At 50.4% G+C, this 17381-nt stretch overlaps 1 protein-coding gene across 5 annotated transcripts in view; it reads left to right on the top strand.

Annotated features, from left to right (window-relative positions):
- Nucleotides 1–17381, top strand: part of ST3GAL2 (ST3 beta-galactoside alpha-2,3-sialyltransferase 2) — a 68956-nt gene that overhangs the window by 8953 nt on the left and 42622 nt on the right. The gene's annotated exons all lie outside the window — the stretch shown is intronic.

The following is a 17381-nucleotide window of genomic DNA, read 5'->3' as shown; positions in this document are numbered from 1 at the left end:
ATTGTGCTGGAAGTATGGGATGGGTGGTTAATGACTGTTTGTTCTCCACAGACTGTGAGGCTGCCAAGGGTCAGTCTGATAAGAGGGAAGAGATAGGCTTCTTGAGTTTTATCCTCCTGACAGCTGCCTTCTCTCAGCCTGCGCCACACATACTGACAGGCTATTGTGGCCCTGCTCTATCTTCTCTCCTTTCTGATATACACAGCCCCTGGCTTCAGCCCAGCTGGGCTTCCCCTGCCTGGCCTCCAGCTCCCGTTCCCATCTGTGGTTAGATGAAGTCTAACTGGGGGAGGGTCAGTCCTGGCAAAACTGAGCTGTTCTGAGGCTGACCTGGGAGTGGAATGTACTCCAGGGTGCGGCCAGGGCTCTGGGCTGAGCAATGACTCCCAGACCTGCCTGGTCCATTTTGGTCTCAGGGTTAACCTGCCACTCAGCCAGCCAGACCTGGGACCATGGGGTCTTAAGGGAGTCCCACCTTTGCCCCAGAGCTTTGGGAGGGCTGGGTGTTTTGCTGGGAGGAGTGGAAATGGGGATCTGATGGAACTTGCATTTGGAAAGATAACTTTGGCCTTTCTCTGGAGAATGAATTAGAGGCGTGTCTGGTGAGTAGATCTGGGGCTTTAGCAGTTAAGGGGCTACTATTGGTGGAGGGTGACAGTTCCTTGGATAGAGTGATGGTGGCAGACGTGGAGGAAGGTAGAAAGCTGAGAGATTTAGGTGGTAAACAGGTGGACTTTATAAGAGGTTGGCTGCAGGAGGTTGAAGGAAGGAAGGGACATAGATGACTCCCAGGTTTCAGGGTTGGCTGGATGATGTCCCTTTCCAGACACTGGGAATACAGAAGGGAGTCCAGTTTGGGGGGCTTAGAGCGTGCGTGAGTTTGATTTGGAGCAGGGTGAGTCTGAGGTAATTTTGGGTGCCTCTAAGGTATGTCATCAAAGGAGCGGCTTCCAGAAATGAGTGGGATAGATGTGTCTGGAGTTCAGGGGAGTGTCTGACATCATTTGAAAAGCCAGACATGACTCTTAACAGGTTGAGAAACCGGTTTGGAAAGAGCTCCTCCCAAAATCCATTGCCAGATAAGGAATGGAACCTAGGGTCCTGACTTCCTGTTGCGTTCCATGTCCAGGGTCATCTTTTCTTTCCCTGACCACTTCAGCCGGTTCAGGGCCCAGCCAGGGCCCTCCAGTCTTGCTTGTGGTGAGGGGACTCTGGCTATGGGCATTCCTGACCCCACCCAGGCCACCCAGAAAGGCCATGCATGTCAGTGGCTCTCTCACCATCTGTACATCTGGGCAGTGTCCGCGGCTGGAGAAGGGTGTGGGTCCTGGCCAGGAATGAGTCACTGATGGGAATCCCAGAATCACTTCTGTTCCTGTGGGCCCATGGGCCTCTGAGTTGGGTTGACCTATCAAGGACAGGGTTTTAGGGCCAGGTTCAGGGCAACCCTTCTGCACCAGATGGCAAGCGATACTGTAGTGGCTTTTTAAAATTCCTTTAAATGAAATGGAAAATGGTTGTACATGTGTGCAAGATTGTATCAGTTGGACTTCTTCAATTACAACAGCCAAGAATCCAACTCAAAGTGCTTTGATAAAAGGGAATCCGTTGACTCATACCTGAGGGAATGGCTGGCCACATACAGGGAAGATGAGGGACTCAAACAACTCCATCTCACCCCGCCCTTCTCCATGGTGACAGCATTCTCAGTTCCCATGTGGTAGAAGGTGCCTGTCAGCAGTGCAGGCTGACTGTACCTGTCAGCAGTCCTGGGTTCACTGGGAATCAGGGTCCTTGCCCAACCTTGGATCAAGTACGTGGCTGGCTGCATTTGGTGCTCTGATTGGCCAGGCACAGGGATGGAAATTTGGGGAGAGATGACTCCCCAAAGGAAAATGGGGTTGTCATGCATTCTAAAGACTTTGTGTATTGAGGCAGTAGGCAGAGCTAGGTGTGCATGTCAGAATCACCCCTGTAGACAAACCTATAAGGATTTATTGCCATGTATTCATTTACCTTGTTAAAAACTGAATGCTAGCATGTAGAATGGGACTTAGAATCATTGAGTCATTCCATTTACATATCAGGAAGTGGGGTTGAGAAATATGCCTGATCTCCTCAAACCAGTAGGTAGAAGAACTGAGTCCAGAACCCAGGTCATCTGACTTGCAGGCTGAGGCTCTTTCCAGTAGTAAGTGGTGTCTTTTAGGGAGGAGCCCCCGTACCCCGGTTGCCCATCCACAAAGTCATTGATCCCCTGGACTGCAAGACAAAGAATAGACACAGGCAGGTTATGGCAAATAGCCCCTTCCTTGTGGTGGCCCGGGGCCATCTGTCTGAGATGAGGGAGACATTCACTCAGTGTGCGTTCAACCAGGTCCCAGTAAACAGAGGAGGCATTGGCCCAAGTCTGCCCGCTTCTGCCCTGGTGCTGCCTCCATCCCCTCCCTGTCTCCCCTGTCATCTCAACTTCCTAGATGCTCACCCTCCTCTGTGCAGTTTCCTGCTGGGGCCTAGATAAGGATGTAGCTCTAGGGCTGCTGTGCTTTCTGGATTACGTTGTATTTCCTGCTGGGGAGGGTTGTGCCCCTGTGTCTTCTCCCTTGGAAGAGAATGCCCAGGATGGTGGTGCCAGTTTCAGGTACAGAGAGATGAATAGCACAATTTTGGCCTCAGTTCGCGCATCACCTCCAATTTGTAAAGGGTGCAGATGTTTGACCCAGCTTGGCAGAGCCAAGAATGGGGTGTTGTAGAAAGAGCTCTGAGGGAATTTCCTGGCGGTCCAGTGGTTAGGGCTCCGCACTTTCACTGCCAAGGGCCTGGGTTCAGTCCCTGGTTGGGGAACTAAGATCCTGCAAGCTGGGCGGTGCAGCAAAAAAAAAAAAAAAGTGCTCGGGGCTTCGAGCCTCACCTTAGCAGGAGGAGACCTCAAGTTCAGTCTGACACAGGTGTCTTGCCCAGAGTGGGTCACTCCCCTGGGGCTCCTGGTCAGAAAGGGAAAGCTGTCCCCTGAGTGTGCATGTATGTTAATAAGATGCTGGAGGTCCTGGGAGCTTGGGGGTGCTTCTCCCCAGCCCCAAGGTGCTCAGTGAGCAAGGCGGGGCTCTTCTGAGTCTGGGACTGAATTCCTTTTTCATTCTGGCCATCTCCTCATGCATCTTTCCTCCTGCCCTTCATATGCGTGTTGACAACCAGTCTTCTCTCCTGAACTGTTTGACCAGAGCGCTGTGTCTGCCCTGCATCCTTGGCTCCCGCAGGCTCCCTGGTCCACCTGCTTCTGTCTGGGTTCATGTTCTCAGAGATTGGCCAGCTTGGGTCCGGCCTCCTGTTCCCTCAGGCTTAGCCACAGTGCCTACTCTTGTCCCCGACTCCCTCTTCTCAGTGAGGCTGAAATTCACTGGTACCTCGGGTACATAGGGCCTTGAAGCTTATAGTCATTGCTTATTTCATCTTGATGGGGACTGTGAGGTAAGCAGGGCAGCAGACATCATCATGCCCATTTTACAGATGGAGGACCTGAGGCCCAGAGCGGTAAGATTTGCCCAGACATGCAGCTGTCGAATAGCAAAGCCAGTCCTGGAATTGAGGTCATCTGGGTTTAGTCCAGAGTTCACTGTAAAATGTTAACTCATAGACACGTGTTGAGGTGGGGCTGCCCCAGTCTCACCAGGCAAGGAGCTTGAAAGGAGGCCCTGGGCCCCACCTCTTGGTGGCCTCCAGGTCACCCTGTACAGCCCAAGCCCCAAATAAGCACCATCATGTTGGCCATCCCCTTGTAACCCCAGGATACATAATAAAGTTAGCCAAAAGATACCGCTCCCTGGGGACCATGGTGATGGACCCCAGTTGGTGTATTCCTCCCTCCATGTTCCCCCAAAGTTGACAACAGTAATAGATGTCATGACAAATATTATCTTAGCAGGCCAGGTCCAGGAGGATGAATCGCTCTTTGAGGATGGGACTGGGGAGGGCTCTTTGCTCCCCCACCCTGGCTCCCCTCACCGAGGGGCGAGGGGCAGAGGCAGGGCAAGGGGAAGGCTGCCTTTGCTCTACTCATAGCAGCTGATATTGCCACTTTCCTGAAGGGAAAGCAGATTACCTGCCTAGAAACCTTGGGGATGTTCTTTCCTCCCAGGGGTCCTGCCTGAGTCAGTCACAGCATATTATCAGCTCCTCAGTGACGAGGAAGACGGCTTAGCCAGAGCAAGGGGTGAATGAAAGCAGGTGTGCACTGGCCTCTACAGTTTACCGGCCACCTGCTCTCTGCCTCCTGGAGCTGAATATTAGTGACACAGGGATTAGCGGGGGCACAGGGCAGGGGTGCTTCCTGCGGGATTGGTGCTGGCAGTTGCCCTGTGGCACCAGGCTGGGCACTAGCTCAGGGCCTCTAACTGCACTTCCCAAGGTTTCTGTGGGAAAGATGACTGCAGAGGACACAGGCTGAGCAAAGGGCCCACCTCTGGGCTTCTCTCCACCTCCACTCCCGAGGGAGAGAGGGGACATTGCTCCCTTTAATCTCCTGGTCCAGGCATGGATGCAAACACCTCCTTTGTGTTTTCATTAGCATAGCTGCCACAGTCTGACCTTTCCCAACGACGAAAGACGTTACTAAGTATAAAAGGAGAACAAAGGAAAGCTAAAGATAGGGTGTATGAAGAGTAAAAACAGTCTGGCTCACAGAGGACAGGTTACTGGTTTGTTTCCAGGGTTTTCGGGGTACTCTTCCCACTGGAGATACCCACCCCTAGGACCAGCGCACCTCTATATGCCTTTCTGCCAGAGTCTCTGGTCTCCTAGTGCTGACCTGTCTCCCTAAGGACCCCTGGGACCCATCCTGTCATGAGTCCTCTTTAGGGCAGGTGGGCCACCTCCTCTCTACTCAGGGCTGATTGGCTGTGAGGGAATGTAGCTCCTTCCCGAGGTCGCCCAGGGAATTGGCACCTACATGACTGTACCTATAACAGTGTCACCTTATTCATTTTAAGTAAGCCTTGTAACAGGGCCCCATCTCTTTTTTTCTTTTTTTTTTTTTTTTGCGGTACGCAGGCCTCTCATTGTTGTGGTCTCTCCCGTTGTGGAGCACAGGCACCGGACGCGCAGGCTCAGCGGCCGTGGCTCACGGGCCCAGCCGCTCCGCGGCATGTGAGATCTTCCCAGACTGGGGCACGAACCCATGTCCCCTGCATCGGCAGGCGGACTCTCAACCACTGCACCACCAGGGAAGCCCGCCCCATCTCTTGACACAGCACTCAGGCCCCAGCTTAGCCCACAAGCTGCCGTAAAGGGTTGGTGGTTCTCCAGCATCTGATCTTGGCAGGAATTATACAAGTCTCACCACCAGCCTCCCTCTTCCCACTGGGCCACAAGAATAGAAACTGATAAGTTGGCCTGGTTGATGGAAGTTTTCGGGTGGGTTGGGGGGAAAGAGTGTTCTGGTTTAAAAAAAAAAAAAAGTAAAAAGAACACTTTGAAGTCATCTCATCTTGATGAAAGAAGGAGGTAAGCGCCTGACCACAAAGTGGAGTTTCCAGCCTGCAGCCCCACTTCTGCATCCTGCCTGGCATGTAAGTGGTGCCCAGGACGGTGTCCACGCCTCAAACGGCTGCCTGCTGGCACACAAGGTGCTCCCATTTCATAACCAGTGTTCAGATGAAGCAGCAAAAAAATCAGAAGAACCGCCGCCGGATAAGGAAATGTGGGGGCAGGGTGGATAGAGTAAGGGAGGTTGTCTGTCGACAGTTACAGCCCACTGTTTCTACCCTGCCGAGGTTGAAGCCCTTTAGAGAAATTCGCCCCAGACAAAGTAGGCCTCTGTGCCTGCAGCCTGGACTTTCACCTTCATGATATTGCCTGGTCCCAGAGGCTCTGGCAGACTTCCCACCTGGGTGGCTTGGCTGGGCCATGAGGATTGAAGAATTCCAGCCATAGGTTATACCAGCCCAGGGGAAGAGGTTTGCATAGTCCTGGCACTGAGGACACAGAGCCCTGTTCTCACTTGCACCTTCAAGTGTGACGCTGGCCCTAGTGGAGTGAGTGTGCGCCCCTGACTTCTGCCCCGGGTTGGGGGACGGAAGAACCCCAGAACGGGGGCTGCTGTGCTCCCAGAAGCACTGTTTCTGGACCTTCGCATCCCAGGAGCTCTGCCAGCCTTGTCAGGGGCCAGAGCTTGCCCTGTGTATCAGAGCTTTGGGCCAAGTCCATCCCAGTATGCCCCCAGGAAGGGCTGGTGTCTGCCCCCTGGTTGCTGAGGGCCTGGAGTCCTACTGGGTCGTGCACATACAATGACTACACAGACACCGGTCCTGCAGCCCTCCTTTCCAGCAAAGCATCAGTCACCCTGCTTCCCAGGCCCCTTTCCTGCAGGGTCACAGTGCTGGCCACTTAGGTTATGACCTCTTCCCTGGCATTCTCTGCCCCATCCCCCCATCCCACAGAGGATATGGGGATAGATGCCAGAGTTTTAAGTTGAATCCTTCAACTCTGGGCCTGGGCCAAGGCCTGGCTGGAGTTGTGAGCCACAGAGACTGTGGCCTGGAAGATTCTAGAGGCACAGCTTCTCCCTTCCCTAGGTGTGTCCTGGCAGGACTTGTATAGACCCTAGCTCAGCCCTTCCCCATCAGCTTTCTTCAGGTGGCCAACCTTCCAGTGCCTACAGTATAGGGAGGAGGACCCTGTCCAGAGCCCCGTGCCACAGTGCAGTGCAGGCTTGGGAAGGGGTGAGCCAGGGCAGTGGTGGAAAACAGAAGCACCAGTCCTGCCGCTTCCCCAGTGGTGAGGGCGAGAGTGATCAGATTCAAGATTTCTTGGGGTTGCTGTCTAAGAGGGCTGGTTGGGAGTTAGAAACGGAATGCCCTGCCTCTCTCTGCCATGTGTATGAATCTGCTCTTTTAGGAGAACATTTGCCCTTTGCCCCCAGCCCCTGGAGCTTCCTTCTCAGTCTGCATGCCCTTGCCTGGGAGTATTCCAGGAAGATGTCTGGGTGTATGGAAGAGGTTTTCACAGGCTCGTCCCCTGCCACGTGGGTGTATGGGTTGGGGAGAAGGGGGTTGAAGGTTACCCGGAGAAACCATTTACTCCTTTCTTTTCACCCATTTCTGGCGGGGACAATGGAATGCAATGAGACTGTCTTTTAAACCTTCTATCTATCAAACCTACACTAGTCCTCCCACCCCAGGGTAGAGGGTGTGTGCGTTTGGGGGAGCCAACATTGCGGAGGATTGGAGTAACCCGTGCTTCTGAGGAAGGAGGACTCCCATTGATAAGCATGAGTTGGACAGGAAGCATGAGCCTTCTCCCCAAGGGGTCTGTAAGTTGAGGATTGACTCACCTCGTCCTTCTTGAAGCCCTCGGCTCTGCCCTCCACCCGTGTTCTAGCTGGTGGGTATTGCTCTGGTTATGCCCCTCTGAAGGCCTCTGGGATATGCTGTCACCAGCTCCCTCCTCTTTAGAGGGAGAGGCTGACAGCTGGGACCTGGGTTGCTGGTCTCTGGAGTCAGCTGCCCTTGGCATACCCTTGGAAGGGCAGCTCTCCTAGGGGAAGCCTGGCCGGCAAAACCAAGGAGCCCTGGGTGGCGGGCAGACTAGAGGGGCTGGTGGGGCATCCTCAAAACAGAGGAATCCCATTGCTCTGCTCCTCGACAGAGCAGGAACTGCAAGGCTGGAGAGAGAAGAGCTTTGCTAAGGGGTCAGTGATGCGGCTATACAAGGAGGTAGAGGCCTGGGGCTCTTCCCATGCTGTCTGCCACTCCCTGGTGCGATAAATATTTGCTGAATGAACACATCCTTTGCTTTTCTCTTGAGATTCGAAGCATCCCCTAGGTATCCTGACAAGGTGCAGAAGGAAAAGGAGGGCCCGGCAGCTTTTCTGTGGCTCTTCATTACATCTCTGTTGTGACTGAGATCTGAATCTTAAACCATGAAGAATAGCCAAGCCTCCCACGCTTTGAAAACCTTATCTTTAGAGGAAATCAGAGCAGACTGTAAGCACCATGGTCTCCTGACCCTGAGTGTGGGTGGGCTAGTCAAGTTTAATTGCCTTGGAAGGGAGAGTTGGGCAATAAGGTCTAGACCTCAGCTTCTCCAGACTCCTCTCTGACTTGCCCTAGGCCACCATTTAATTCATCCTGCTCCCTGTTTCCTCCAGAAGTCCTCAAAGAAGCTTAGATTTCTTTCCCAGTCTCCTACCTTCAGGGTCTTTCGCCTGTCTCCTGCCTCTCTCTCTCTCTCTTTTTTTTTTATTTTTGGGCTCGAGCTGGGAATCTTAAGCCCTGGACTGCCAGGGAGGTCCATCTCCTGCTTCTGTTAATGTCAGAGGCTTTCAGCCCTGTAGAGGAACCCCCTTATAAACTGTCTCTTCTAGAATCTTTTTTTTTTTCAGGACCAAGAACAGGTTTATTCAGATCCATGGTCGGTTACAAGTTTGGTCTGATTACTGGTCACAGGCCCCAAATGCCACTATTTTGAGTTTTCATCAAAATACAAAGCCCAATACTTACAGTTTGAAAACTTAAAAAAATGACACCAAAGACTAAGGCTTTTAAAAATCTCGGTTGAAAAGTTCTCCCGGGTGCGTTATCTGTAGAATGAAACGCGTGTGAGATGCTGTGTGTCTCTTCTAGAATCTTGCTGCCAACTTGTGTCTAGAGGGTCACAGAGGTGGCCAAGTGTGGGATGGACCTCAGTGAACTGTTTAGAACCAGCTCAGGGCAGGCCTCTGTTCTGTGTAGTGTGACGAAGCCAGGGAACAGGTGAGACAGGCTCCGTGACCCACAAGCTCTGCCACAGGATGGACACAGCACTGCTCGCTGTGCAGCCTGGGGGTGGGGGTCATTGGGGCAGAGCTGGCTCTGAGCCTTCAGGTCTACGCTGCCCACTCCACCTCCCTGGAAGCTGCCACAGTGGGGATCGATGGGGTGGGCAGGCAGTGCCTGTGGTTAGGCAGGGAAGGAAGCTCTGGAGCAAGACCCTGGCGGTGCTGGCCTGGGGAATCCGGGGCTGGCGTGGGGCTGAGAGTACTGAGGAACCTGTGTTGCCTATTCGGGGTCACGGGCCTGCAGCCCAGAAAGCTGGCCAGGCTGGGTCTGGGACTAACCAAACCGTGGCCCTCCACCTGCCCACCCCAGGAGCACAGGCACTGAGGCTGGGAGCTTTCTGGCTCTTGTCCTTCCAGAAACCCTCCAAAGTAGATGGTACTCCCATTTTACAGATCAGGGCATGGATCAGAGGGGCTAAATGGTTGATAGCTGACAAGCGGCAAAGCCAAAATGTGAAGCCAAGTGTTTCTAGGTGCCTCCTTCATTTCGGGAAGCTTGACTGGAAAGGGACTTTGAGCTGCGGTGGATGGTTGTGAGATCTGACAAGTCCTAGCTAAGGAGGACTTAGCCAGCAGCCTGCGGTGCTTAGGGGAGCCACCAGAGAGAGTACTGTCCCTGGCAGCCCTGGTGTGTCTCTGCTGACAGAAGCTTAGGAGCAGTCCACTTCAACTGTTCCCACTGTCCCGGCAGCTTCTCTAGCTTTTGCACACTCACTCTTCTCCTTGCCTCCGATTTGTGAAACCTGGTTTGTACCTGAGGCCTCGTGTTTCTTGGTGGTCCACGAGAAGTCAGAGAAAGCTTTCACTTCTAGAATGTCAAAGCTGAAAGAGTGGGGGCTGATTATAATGACCACTTCCATCTGCATATTTATACAGTGATTTCTGAAAGTGGCTTCAAAACATTTTTTCATTACCATTTATTTCTTCTGCTTATTTTTTATTACTGTTTACTTTTTAAAATTTATATGTATTTTTTATTTTGGCCATGCCGTGCGGCTTGAGGGATCTCAGTTCCCCAACCAGGGATTGAGCCTGGGCCACGGCAGTGAACGCTCCAAATCCTAACCAGTGGACCACAGGGAACTCCCCTCTTCTGCTTCTTATAACCCTGGGGTTATGTAGAGAGGTGATATTCAGTTGGACAAAATTTTTTTAAATTTTTATTTTATATTGGAGTGTAGTTGATTTACAGTGCTGTGTTAGTTTCAGGTATAGAGCAAAGTGATTCCGTTATACATATACATGTATCTATTCTTTTTCAGATTCTTTTCCCATATTATCACGTAGTATTGAGTAGAGTTCCCTGTGCTATACAGTAGGTCCTTGTTGATTATCTGTTTTATATATAGTAGTGTGTATATGTTAATCCCAACTTCCTAAATTATCCCTCCCCCCCATGGACAAATATTTTTTGATGCCTGCTATATGAAGGCCAATGCTAGATAGTGAATTAAATAACATGGTGTCTGTACACTTAGAGCTTAAGTGAAGGAGACAAACATGTCTGTGTCTTTTTTTTTTTTTTTTTTTTTTTGCGGTACGTGGGCCTCTCACTGTTGTGGCCTCTCCCGCTGCGGAGCCCAGCCTCCGGACGCGTAGGCTCAGTGGCCATGGCTCACGAGCCCAGCCGCTTCGCGGCATGTGGGATCTTCCTGGGCCAAGGCACGAACCCGTGTCCCCTGCATTGGCAGGCAGACTCTCAACCACTGTGCCACCAGGGAAGCCCTGTCTGTGTCTTTTTAGGTTTCGTGTAGGATATTAATAAATATGGGCCAGATTTGGCCTGTGGTCCAAATTAGCTCATAACCCCTGGAGGGTAGGACACGGTGAGAGATGAGGCTTCGGAGGGTGGCCTGGTTTGGGGATCTCTCGATGCTGTGTGAAGGAGCCTGACCTTGGCCCCATGACTGAGAGAGCTGCATCTCCATCTCATAAGCTTTTGAACGCAGGAAGGTGATGAGTTTGTTAAGTCCGAAATGCCACATGGCTAAAGAGGCAATGGAGAATATAATCTAGAATCTAGGGTAGAAGGGCAGGCTCTTGATTTGGAGGGGGATGGGGCACCGTAGAGAGGCAAAGGAGAAAAAGGACTGAGGGCTGAACCTTCAGAATCCATTAGCAGCTGAAAGAAACAAGCAAGGAAGGGTCTGAGCCAAGAAAGCTGATTGTGATGGCTTGGAAGTCAAAGTGGTGGTCAGCAGGAACAAGCAGGAGATAATCAGAGAGGAAGAGGCTGGAGGTGGGATAGCCTTCCTCTGATGGTCCAAGAACCTTGGCCTGGAAAGAAAAAGTGGCTAGCTGCCTGGTGATAGCCTGGACTCGAATGTGGCTCCTGAGTTCACTGCTGTTCTGATGTAATTGAAACTAAAGGCTGGGCCTGCTGCAGGTGGGCTGGGGACTTGAAGAGAGTCAGATGGACCTTTTATCAAGAGTGTCCATGTGGCCAGTATGCATGTTTCCCCAGCCAGGTGCAACACTGGGAAATGCTCAAGTGGTGTGGAAGAGGGGCTGAAGGCAGGGCTGGCCTTCCTCAGTGAAGGCCTGGTCAGACCACATCTGAAAGATCCTATTTGCGTGTCTGCCCGCCCCTGCCTCCATCCCATGGTGGACTGGAATGAAGATGGGGTGGGGATGGGAGAGCAGTTTTAATTGGAACTTTTGATCAGCTTACCCCAGGCTGTCTCAGTCGACTTCGCCCAGTGTATTGGCTGGAGTTCTGTGAATCTCGTTAGAGATGGTTTGATATACCTTCTCAGGAGACTGGTATTGGCAGGGATTCCCAGTTCCTTGGTACAAATAGTTTAATCCAACTCATCCAGTCAAGATGGCACTGTAAATTTATACTCTAAACACATGGCAGTAATACATAAAAAGACAAAATGGGGCTTCCCTTGTGGCGCAGTGGTTGAGAATCTGCCTGCTAATGCAAGGGACACGGGTTCGAGCCCTGGTCCGGGAAGATCCCACATGCCTCGGAGCAACTAGGCCCATGAGCCACAACTACTGAGCCTGCGCGTCTGGAGCCTGTGCTCCGCAACAAGAGAGGCCGTGACAGTGAGAGGCCCGCGCACTGCGATGAAGAGTGGCCCCCGCTTGCCCCAACATCTAAATAAATAATAAATAAAAGAAAAAATGCTGAAAACATAGTCATGTATTCCCCCTCCCTCCCCACACAAAATAAACATCCCTGTGATGAGAAATAGAGCAAGAACACACAGGGGAGAGCAGGGCAGAAGCTGCAGGCCTCCTGGTCTCTGAGACTGGATGCAGGCAGAAGTGGCTAGAAATCTGGGGTAACAGAGCTATGGAGTGCTCAACACAAAGCATGGAATTAGAGCTGGTCCACTGCTCGAACCCAGGGGCTGGGAAAACAGTTGCTGTCACCCATTCCCTGGGGCTATGGCTTATCATGAAGATGCTTACCTACAGGGACAGAACATTAGAGCCTGGACCTAAGCTGAGCTGGTACTACAAGATATGATTCTAGACCAGGAGACCCAAAGGACCTGGGGAGGCAAAGGTGAAAACCCCCAGATAGGGGAGGGATGAGCTTATATATTCAGAAACATGTGAGGAAAACTAATATGAAGAAAGAACAAAAGCAAAGAAAAAGTTACCCCAGAAGAAATGAAAATAACAGAGTAATCAGAAAATATCTTTAATAGAAATAGGTTAAGGATCCTCAAAGAGATTAGGGAAACAGGAGATTCATTAAAGAAAAGAAAGGGAAGTTGTAAAAGAAACAAGAATATGTGAATATGAAAATTTTAAATTAAAAATTCTAGCAGCAAAAAATAGTGTAATTAGAATTTGAAACAATGGATAGCTGTAGCCTGGACATATAGAACTCATGAATTGGAAGCTAATGCTGAGGAATTAATCTAGAATGCAGCACAGACATGGAGGACACGTGACAGGCTTTAGCACAAGTCTAGTAGGAATTCCAGATATGAGTCAAGGAAATGGCAAAAAAATATTTGAAGTGATAATGGCTGAGAATTCCAGAATTGAAGAAACAGCACGAATACCAAACAAAATAAATACCTAGATATAGGGAAACTGCAGATAAGAATAAAGGGAAAATATGGGAATTCCCTGGTGGTCCAGTGGTTAGGACTCTGTGCTTCCACTGCAGGGGGCACGGGTTTGATCCCTGGTCAGGGAACTAAGATCCTATATGCTGCGTGGCGCAGCCAAAAGAAAAGAAAAGAATAAAGGGAAAATATTTAAAACTACCAGAGAAATAACAGAATTCAGAGAAACAACAACGAGACCGACAGACAATATTTCATCAACATTAGATGCCAGATATGATAGAGGACTATCTTAGGGAAACTAGAATTCTATATCCAGTTATCATTCAAGAATGAGGTGAAATAAAGATATTTTTGGATATGCTAAGACAGTTTTATCTATAGATCCTGGCTAAAAGAACTGCTAAAGGTATACTTCAGTAAGAAGAAATCTCGGGGGAAGGAGGAGGTTGCTAGCACCAGCACTGAGTGCAGAAATTGAAATAGTATGTTGGTAAATTTAACTATAGACAGTATATCTGGATGCTTAAGTCACTCAAAGTGACTTAAACTCTAGAAAAGATTTAATTAGCTTATAATGGGAAGTGTGGAGGTAGGGAGTGCCAGGGTTGGGGCAGTGGTCTAATATTGACATGAAGAACCCTGGATTATTCCGTTGTTCTGCTGTGCCATCTTAAGGGTATAAGATCTTTCTTCTCATGGTTGTGAGGTGGCTGCTGCTGCTCTAGGTAACCTATCATCACCCTATAGCTTCCCAAGCAGGAAGGCAGGGAGATGCTAAGAGAAAGGAAGCTTTCTAATGTGCCTCTTTTTTGGGAAGGAGAATCTGTCCAAGAAGCCCCCAGCAGACATCTCCTTATGTCTCATTGGCCCGAGCTGGTTCGTTCTTACACCAATTCCTGGTAAAAGGGAACAGCCAACTGTGGTTGGATTTGACCAGGCTTGCCTCATCTCCTGGGACTGGGTTCTTTGCTACCTGAGCAAAATCAGGATTCTGTTGGCAGGAAAGAAGGGGGAGTGGCTGCTGGTAGGCAACCAACAACAGTGTCTGCCACAGATAGCAAAACACACAAACAGAAATCCAGTGTCTAGTTTGTTTTTTAATTTTACAAAAGGAAAACTAAAATTGTTCACCACATTATCAAGGAAGAATAAGGTAAAGTAAGGAAGGGAATTTCATTGTTAAATCACATCAGGTTTTTGCCTTGTTAAACAGAATAGTACTGCTGAAAACGGTAGACCTCATTAGGACAATGTATATATGCTAACAATTTAAGATAACCACTAAAAGAAGAGGAATATAATTTCCAAGCCAGGAGGAAAAAAAGTGGTGGGAGTAGGGGTAGTGTGTCAGTCCAACAAGTCAGGAAAAGAAAAAAGAACTAAAGGAAAACTAGTGAAGAGAAAACAAAGGTAGTAACATGAGTCCAAATACCTAAGGGTAAAGGGTTATACTCATGTGTTAAAGAGGAAAAAATCTACCAGACTGGATAAAATGCAAATAAGAAGTGGTCTGGACCCTGGAGAGACTGGTCAGTGGACACAGGGGCTTAACAGGAACCGCTCTGGCCTTCATCATACAGGTGGTTCTGTTCTTTTTTCTTTTTTTTTTCTTTTTTTGCGGTACGCGGGCCTCTCACAGCCGTGGCCTGTCCCGCTGCGGAGCACAGGCTCCGGACGCGCAGGCTCAGCGGCCACGGCCCACGAGCCCAGCCGCTCTGCGGCATGCGGGACCCTCCCAGACCGGGGCACGAACCTGTGTCCCCCGCATCGGCAGGCGGACTCCCAACCACCGTGCCGCCAGGGAAGCCCGGTTCTGTTCTTTAAATAACTTTCTATTTATTCCTCGCCCCATCTCCCTGCCTCTCCTCAACAGTTTCTGTCTGGCTTTGCCTTGCTACTGAGACGGTCGGTATTGTTTTTCTGGATCGCTCCCTGCCTACTGTAGATATGTATAACAAATTCCTGGACGCCTCCCCCGCACCCAACACCAACAAATCACACTGGGACTCCTTTAAGGGGCAGGTGTGGTGCAAAGCTGGGACCCCACATCCCAGCTGTCCCCCTGTCCCACCCTCTCCCCGTGCCTTAGAGCCCAGCATTCCTCCCCTTAGAGCCTGTTTCTTAGGGTGCAACATCGATCCGCTTGCAATGAAGACTGATGGTTTATTTCGCTGGGACTTATTTGAAAGTTAGCCAGAGTGATGATCATAGGCTGGAAGAAATGTTAGCTCTTGCTTTCTGGTTTCCTGGCTGCCAACTCAGGACAGCTTCAGAAGTTCTGGAGCTGAGATCTCAGACTCGACATCAAGGCAAAGTGGGGTGTCCTGCAGGAAGACACTGCCAGAGGGGTTGTAACTGGGGAGCGAGGAGGCCTGAGTCACTAGGATAACTGAGGGGTATGTGCCAGAGGGTGGTGCCAGCATGTTGCAATGTGCTGACTTCAGTCAGCCAAGCATGCAGAGGTGAAGCAACCAGTTCTCAGACACATCAAGGATGTGGCTCTCTGGGCTTCAGTTGAGTGTGAGGGAGGGGCTGTCAGGTCTCTTCTTCCAGATAATGACTGACACCCCAGGGCATCTTCTGCTGGTGTCGGCTGTTGCCACACCAGCAAGCAGGGAGTTTGCTGGGTTACTAGGTTGGCAAGGTTCTGGGACACAGGGAACCCTTTGACGGTTGTGCCCCAGTTAGTGGGAAAAGCCTCTCTGGAAGGCAGTGGGAGCTTTTGGAAGGAGCACTGGCCTTGGAGCCGTCAGACCTGGAATGATATTAAAGCTCTGTCACTTATCGCCTGGCTGACCTGTTTGAGCTGTCTTGGGACTTTTGTGAATACCAAATGAGAGGCTATGCCTGCAAATGCTTAGAAACTCATAAAACACCATGCAATGTGGGTACAATCTGTGGTTTGATGCCTTTACATTGAGGCTCTGGGACACATCCTTAGGCTTTGTGTCAGTGGGAGGAAAGAGGGTGCTTTATCAGCGTCTTGTGCTGGGATTTTTTTCTTTCTTTCCACCCCCTCCAGATTCAAGCAGTCTCCCTTCCCCCATCCTCTGCTCTTTATTTTGACGTTTCTTTTCTCTGCCTGCCAAGAAGATTGTGTTCAGCTGCGCTGGTCTGAGGCTGTGCTATATCCTGTGCTTCATTAGGTTAATTTGATGGGTTGTCTCCTGGGAACTGACCAGAGACTGGTTCTAAAACCATGCTAGCCTCCAAAACCCAGTTCCATCCATTCTCCTTTGGGGCAAGCTTTGCTGCTCAATCCCATATGCCTGCTTTTCCTTTCTTCCACCTGCAGGCTGGCCAGGGCCTCCTTCGGTTTCCCTTGTTTCCTTGTATTAGCATAGTTGTTCAAGCATGCATCCCCTGATTGGTAGAAGGCTCTAGGGAAGACCATCCGTTCTCCAAGGCTGCCCCTGACCTTCTGGATTCTGCTCTCCAGTTCCTCTGTTCAGCCTCAGCATTTTGAGCTCGGCCAGCCATTCAGGGGGTATTTATTGTTAAGTGGTCTCACCGAATTTGCTAAATTTGTAACCACAAACCTCTCAGAAGACACTAGTATTGCCTTGCCTCCCACTAAATTTACCTCGTTACTCTCCTCTCTTAGAGGACTGTTTCACATCTGATCTCTGTAAATCTCCAACCCCAGCAATAAAGATGCATCCCTCCCTGTGCCTGTGCCCATTCTCTGCTTCACCTCCTGCTAGGCAGGTCAACCCTTTCCATGCGGGCACTGGCTCCCCCCACCCTCTGCCCCGTTCTTGCTGCTCAGGAACTCTGCTGCTGTTTGTTTTTTATTTATCTATTTATTTATTTTGGCTGCGTTGGGTCTTTGTTGCTGTGCTTTCTCTAGTTGTGGCTTTCTATAGTTGCGGCGAGCGGGGGCTGCTGTTCCTTGCGATGCACAGGCTTCTCATTGTGGTGGCTTCTCTTGTTGCAGAGCACGGGCTCTAGGCTCGTGGGCTTCAGTAGTTGCGGCACACGGGCTCAGTAGTTGTGGCTCGCGGGCTCTAGAGCACAGGCTCAGTAGCTGTGGCACACAGGCTTAGCTGCTCCACGGCATGTGGGATCCTCCCAGACCAGGGCTCGAACCCGTGTCCCCTGCATTGGCAGGTGGATTCTTAACCACTGCGCCACCAGGGAAGTCCCAAGGACTCTGCTTCTTAATTATCCTTTTACCTGCAGCGTTAACTTCTCCCTCTACTGAACCATCCCCACCAGTATACAAACATTCAGTAATATCTCCCATTCTATTTTATCTCATTCCCTTTATTTAGTAACACTTTTATTGAGATATAACTCACATACCATACGGTTCGGCCATTTCAAGTGTACAAGTGAGTTGGTTTTAGTCTAGTCACATGGTGATGCAATGAGACCACAAACAATTTTAGAACATTTCATCATCCCAGAAGGAAACGCCATACCCATTCTCAGTTGCTCCCATCTCCTCCAACCCCCAGCCCTAGGCAATCACTAACCTACTTTACGGATTTGCCTATTCTGGATATTTCATATAAATGGAATCACATCAT

Source organism: Stenella coeruleoalba, assembly GCF_951394435.1.
Source record: "Stenella coeruleoalba genome assembly, chromosome: 20".
NCBI lineage: Eukaryota > Metazoa > Chordata > Mammalia > Artiodactyla > Delphinidae > Stenella > Stenella coeruleoalba.
The sequence above is the reverse complement of the archived record's forward strand: the minus strand, read 5'-3'. Positions and strand labels throughout refer to the sequence as shown.